We start from the raw sequence: 6,976 nt of genomic DNA, 5'->3' as shown, positions 1-6,976 counted from the left end.
TACACCAGTTTTTAAAGTTTTATCAGCACAATACATTACTATGCATTAAAAAATGAAGCTATAGAAGGCTTACAATGAAAACCATTATTCTCCATATTACTTTATCAAACTCTTGCTTACAGGAGAGAATAACATTTCATTTTCAATTATTTTTGTTGGATATTACTTGTTGAAGTTGCCCACATTTCACTCTGTAGTATATACTTAATTCTTATTAAATGTTAGATATTCTCTATACATTTCTATGTGTAGAACATGGCTGTCAGGAGACAGGAACATTTGTTTTTCCAGCTCTTTCTTGTGCATGTCCTACCTCTTCAACTCAGACCTGAGAATCTTCAAAACTGTGCCAACCAACTTTATCTCATGCTTAAATTGCTTTCATTTCTCAAAATTGCATCCAGTTCATGGAACAAAGAAGATATTCTTGGTCACTTTCTCGGAGCCCGGGTCGTCCAGCTGCAGATTGATTGACATCTCTCCAAGGCTGTCATTGGGACTTTATGTTCTAAATCTGGAATCTTCTTCCTTCTGGCTTTTCTCTTCCAGGCTTTGTAGGAGTACCTTCGCAAACTTTGTAAGAGTGATGGAAGAAGGGAATTGTTCTCCTGGATTTATACTTGTTTTATAGTTTTGTTGGAGAAAAGCTTCTGGGTTGAAAATAATCATCCCTCTGAGGACTGGCAGCGAGTGGTGTTCTGTCTCCTGCGGGGTGCTACTCTGAGATCTGCACCAGGGCGGTTCTCATTCCTTTGGAGATGGAAATCTCTGTAAGATTTTTAAATCCTCCCTTTATCCCTGGGGTTTGGAAATTTCCCAATGAAATGCTTTAGGTGAGGACACTTTTAATTCATTCACTGGGTCCTGTAGGCACCCTTTCCATCTAGATGATTTCGGTTTTGGCTTTGATTCCCAGTCTTTTGAGATGCAACTCACATACGTTGTAATTCGTGTGTTTGAAGTTCATAATTAAAATCAAGTGTACACATCACAGAAACACCACAACTGTGGCATCTTAGAAATTTTATATTACCCCCATTAATACTCCCTAGTCATCTTCTCCACCTTTTTGGATTCTAGGAACAGAACACAGGCCTCAAGCATACCAGACAAATGCTTTACCACTGGGCTACACCTCCAGCCCCTTTAAAACATTCATTTCTCTTCTAGGAACAGAACACAGACCTCAAGCATACCAGGCAGATCTTTTACCACTGTGCTACAGCTCCAGCACCCTTGAAACATTCATTTGCAGACAAAGGTCTTGCTCAATTGCCCAGGCTAGCCTCAAATACAGGTTCTTCCTAACCTTAGCCTCTTGAGATGCTGGGATTGTGGGCATGTGCCACCATGCCTGGTTCTGAAGTTCTGTTTGTGGTGGACTGTTTCCTTCTGTGGACCTGACATACTGTGCTTATTCATCATTTGATGGAATTAAGTTGTTTCTACTTCACGGCTATTATTTGAATAGCCTTGAATAATATTGCTATGGGCTGGTCTCCTTTATTTCCTCCTTCCTCCTTCCCCCTCTTGCCTTGCTCTTTCCTCCTTGCCTCTCCTGTCTCTCTTCTTCCCTCTTGTCTCCCCTCCTCTCTCCCTCTTACTCTTCTTTCTCTTGGTTCTGGGCCTCAAACCTAGCATTTTAAGCATGTTGGGCAAATGCTCTAACACTGACCGTCATGTCCAACTCAGTATGAATTTACAGACACACATTTTAGTGTGCATTTCTCTTGGGTATACACCTACAAACGGAGCCGCTGGATCATGTGGCTGACGCTGATATGTTAATGTCTATTCATTGAATCACATTTTCTTAGTTGTTACTTTTCAGAAGATCCCACTCCTACTTTAGATTTTAATACATTCTTGAAATGGAGAAAATTAATTCATTTCATTCATTATCATTGCTTGTCTGCTCCCTGTTTCCCAGAAATCTATGAAAATCTTCTATTCACTGGTGCTCTTCCCCACCTCTTCTTCTCTTTGTTCTTTCAAGCTTAAATTTGTAGATCTTCTTAGCAAAATTTTTATCACCAATCCATCATGTCTGTTAAATGATTATCCAACTGCATCGCAAGGGTCCACATGCTGTCTTTCTGCCTATTTTCATGTAATAGCCATGGAATGCTTAATTAAAAACCTGAGCTATTAGAGAGAGGGGTGGAGCTCAGTGACAGGGTATGTGTTTAGTGTGTACAAGGTTATAGACTCAGTTCCAAGTACTAAATAAATAAAGTGTGAAAATCTGAAACTGTGGAAAATTAACGTGATGGGGAAACTACCCTGATAATCACTGGTGTGTCATAAGCATCTAAGGTTTTATTCTTCTCAGCTGGGTGTGGTCTGTGTTCCCAGCACTGAGGAGGCTGGGGTGGGAAGACAGCTGTGAATTCAAGGCCAGCCTGGGGTCCACGGTGAATCCAGGCCAGGATTATATAGCAGAAGCCTGTCTTAAACCAGCAAAAGCCGCCACAAACCACAAAATCATGAAAAAACTTAGAATTTGCTGGGCTGTGGTGGTGCACATTTTTGATCCCAGCACTTGGGAGGTAGAGCAAGGAGGATCTTTTGTGAGTTCGAGGCCAGCCTGGTCTATTGAGTTAGTTCCAGGACTGCCAAGGCTACATAGAGAAATCCTGTCTTGAAACCATTACCCCCAACACCCCCCAAAAGAGAACTTAGAACTTCAGACTTTTCCTTTGTCTTTGAAAGAGCAGATGAGAAACTTCTAAGCACATTGTAGGGAAAGACTGATCATGGTTTGGATAGGAAATGTCCATCCCACAGCCCATGGGTCCCTAAGAAGGTCTTGGTTCCCATTACTGACAGGTTTGATTTGATTATGAGGATACTGACTTCATCGGAGGATTAACCAATCTATCAATGGCTTTAGGGCCAAATAGGCTGTTAGGAGGAAGAAACTCACTCAGAATGTGACTTTTTAGAGTAAATCTCTACTCTTTACCCTTCCTCTGCCTCTCTGCTTCTTGGCTTCCATGATGTTAAGAGCAGCTGTACTCCTATACCATCTCTGCCATGATGCTTTGCCTGCTCATGAGCCCAAGGACAATGGGAAGAGTCTACCATTGACAGAAACTTCTGCTGCCGTGAGCTAAAAGAAATCCTTCCATCCTTAGGTTGTTTACCTCAGCTGTTTTGTCACAGAGCGTTCAAGTTGACTAACACAATAGGGATCGAACCCAAGCCCGTGGGCATTCTTTTTTTTTTTTTTTGGTTTTTCGAGACAGGGTTTCTCTGTAGCTTTGTAGCTTTGTGCCTTTCCTGGATCTCGCTCTGTAGCCCAGGCTGGCCTCGAACTCACAAAGATCCATCTGCCTCTGCCTCCCGAGTGCTGGGATTAAAGGCATGCCACCACCACCTGGCCTGCCCTTGGGCATTCTAACCACATGTCCAGTATCTGAGCCATGCCCCGGTTTAATATAAAAATAATAAGTGACAAATAAATAAATAAATAAATAAATAATCTATTCTTTGACAATTTTATGCACATATTTAATAGGTGTTGGTCATATTCACTCCATTAGGTTCTTATACCCCTTCCACTTGAACCCCTTCTACTTCCTAATGAGTTCCTTCCTGGGTATTTTTTTTTTTTTTTGACCCATTGGGTTTAACTACATGGGCTTGGGTCAGGGGTTATTTACTGGAACATGAGTAACTAACCAGTAGCTCTAACAACATAGAAAAATCACTCACCCTACCCCAAGTAATCAGTGACTGCCGATAGCTACCCAGGGAGGGCTGGGGCATCCCACACCCCTCATCACCCATCGTGGAATGCTGACAGGTGAAATCTTGAGCAGGCAACCACAGTTTCCGTGATTTCATGAATGTAATGGCCGTGCCATATCCAGAAGACTTTCTATTTGCATAGAGTTTGCTACTAGTTCGACCATGACCAAAGACAAATCATTCATTGACTGTCGGGAAATATTAAATAAGTCTATATGCAAACAAATCATGTAAAATCATAAGTATTTTTGTGTAGAGAAGTACACAAACCTGTCATGTACTTGTGCTCGCTCTCATGTCTTAGGTGTAACTCCAAGTCAATGATTGACAGTCAAGTGGCCTCTCACACTGCTTGCCATGAAGGGAAGGAATTCTATCACTCTCAGGTTTGCCCACTGATTCTTTCATATTTCATGGCCTGTGTTGCCAGACAGGAGCATTGATCAGTAAGCTCCAAGGCTAGAGTCCTTCCTTGAGTTAGTTGGGCTGGGTTACTTAGTGGCTAGATGCCCAAGGCTTACTTGATACACTACTAGATTGGGTGTGTCCCAGAGGGTTTTTATATTGAATGGGTAAATGAGGCTGACAAATGCAGGGTGATTGCTTTTCCCAAGGTTGAGCTCATTTTCTGTAAGGAAACTACATGTTTCTATGAGTGATCTTGGAAAAACTTTCATTATTCATGTCAATTTCCTCACTGACAGAGATACTAGAGCAACTCATTGGAGTCATTGAGGGTTGACCAAACAGGAAACCTCAGAAAAGAGTGCTCTGGATGGCCGCATTGTTAAGACTAATGTATTCTTGGGTGGCTAACACACACACACACACACACACACACACACACACACACACACACACACGCAGTTCTGGTGTGGGGCTTCATTCATTTGCCAGCCTTAATAGCTATCATTGCCTTCCAGACTTTATGTGATTTAAATTGATAATGAGTTCCAGGCTTTAAATGACACGCTATGGAATGACTCATATGCACAGGCCTATTTCTATCATCTGAGTGGGCTTCTTTTAATTAGGGATTGGGGAAACCAAAGGGTATAGATTTGTCTAAACTCTTCAAGACCAGGCCTTCTCTTGGTGGGCATTGAGTTGAGTTGCATGTGAGGCTGGTTGTGGGTTTCCCCAGTGAATCTCATCTCCTTTATTTCCTATATGGTGGAGTTTGATGGAGCTGGTGATTATCATTTAAATCATCTGAAATTGTAAACTATAGTGACTTCCCAAGGGGACTCATCTGAGCCAAGATTTCCTCATATGTGAGTTCATCTAGAAAGTTTGGATAGGAATAAAACTTGGGGGTGTGATATCTCAAGCCTCAAGTACTTCTTGAAACAGAATTTCTTGGCAACCCTCTTCCTCTGCTTGATTTCTCCCACAGTCCCCTTAGTAATCACTTTCTTTTGTTTTTTCCTTGAAGCTGTTTTTAACATGGCCCTTCAATGTATTTAAACCTCAAGAATTAAGGTGCTTTATCAATCCCATGGAAAACCTATGTATGGGTTTTCCTTCCCAAACCTGGTTGATGCCACATTCTACCTTTTTTTTTTTTTTTTTGGATACAAAGTCTCAGTGAGCCTTAAGCTCACTCATTGAGCTGGCCTGGCTGTTAAAGCCCTGAGGATTGCCCTGTCTCTGCTTTCCCAGTACTGCTATGGCACACATCACTGCATCTCATTTATATGTGAGTTTTAGGTGTCTACTTCAGGTCTTCATGCTTGCATGGCACGAACATTAGTGACTGAATCATGTCTCCAATCCCCATTTGTGTGTGTGTGTGTGTGTGTGTGTGTGTGTGTGTTATGGTGTGGTGTGTGTAGTGTGATTTTGGAGCCCACTTATCTGCTAGAATGGGTGGCCAGTGAGTTTCAGGGATCCTCCTGTGTCTGCATCTGATAACCTCTGCCAGTACTTGGGTTTCAGATGCATGCTGGAACTGTCACTTTTTGGTTGGGGTGGTTTGATGTTGGGGATTTGAACGCAAGTCCTCAAGCTTGCACAAGTTGGACACTTGACCAACCAAAGCTTCGTCTAGCCACTCCTTTTACAGTTTTACATTGGGAAATGATTCCTGCTATGGGCTTAATTCTTAGACATCTTTTGCATGCTGTCTAATAACCACTGAAGTTTAGTGGGGTTATGGGAGAGCGAAATGACTGATCTTATGAACTGGCTAGGAAAAAGAGCAGGGCTCTCTGACTATAAATACATATTTGTTCACGGGGAAGCTTAAGGACTTGAACAAATTCAGCTTGGTCATTTCTCACATATACACTTCTCACCGGGGCTCACAGCTACTGAGGTATCCCACTTTAATACTTTGGAGACCATGTTGATAGCTCATATTATATCACTGTAATTTGAGTGCTTGGCTGGCAGGCATTTTTTTAAGAAAAAAATTAATATTTGCTTGATTTTCTGATAAGCAGAATACTACAAAAGAATATTGCAAAACCTTGAAGGCTTGGCAGGCTTTCCCATGTGGGTGGAAAAATGTTGTTCTGAAGCCAAGCTAGAATTGCTCATGAAATATAACATAAAAAAATACATTAAAAAAAGAACATTGATCTCGGGGAAAAGACACAGATATAAATATATAAAACAACAAAGCTTAGGGCTTTATCAGTGTGTGCTATACAGACACAAAGGCGTAGTCATGATGTTATGAAAATCACGGATCTCTGATATTAGAGATAATTGGAAACTCTTTATTATGCTGATTTTAACCTTGATCGGATTCCTACTGTGTCTTGATGTCTGTTTGGGGCTGCCATCTTTCTGTCTTGCTCTTGCCCAAACCCCTCCTCAGCCTTTGTCCTGTGGCCTCACACAAGCTGCACTGATCTCTTCTGAGCTGGAAAGTTGCTTGAAGTTGGAAGATTCGAGCAAGCTGTGTTGGTTCGCCACTCTAACCCTACTGCTGAGAGGCTGAGGCAGGAGGATCAGGAGTTCAAGGGTAGTTTTGACTAGATAGTGAGTTGGAGTCCAGTCTGGGCTACATGTAATCCTGTCTAAAAAATCAAAGGAAGAACAAAATTGACCACACAACTAACTTACTGAAAGGTTACTCAAAGTTTTGCTTTGATTCTTTTTTTGTTTGTTTGTTTGTTTTTCCAAGATGGGATTTCTCTGTGTAACAACCCTGGCTGTCTTTGAACTCACAGAGAGATCTGCCTGGCTCTGCCTCCTGAGTGCTGGGTTTAAAGGT

Source organism: Peromyscus leucopus, chromosome 9, assembly GCF_004664715.2.
Source record: "Peromyscus leucopus breed LL Stock chromosome 9, UCI_PerLeu_2.1, whole genome shotgun sequence".
NCBI lineage: Eukaryota > Metazoa > Chordata > Mammalia > Rodentia > Cricetidae > Peromyscus > Peromyscus leucopus.
The sequence above is the reverse complement of the archived record's forward strand: the minus strand, read 5'-3'. Positions refer to the sequence as shown.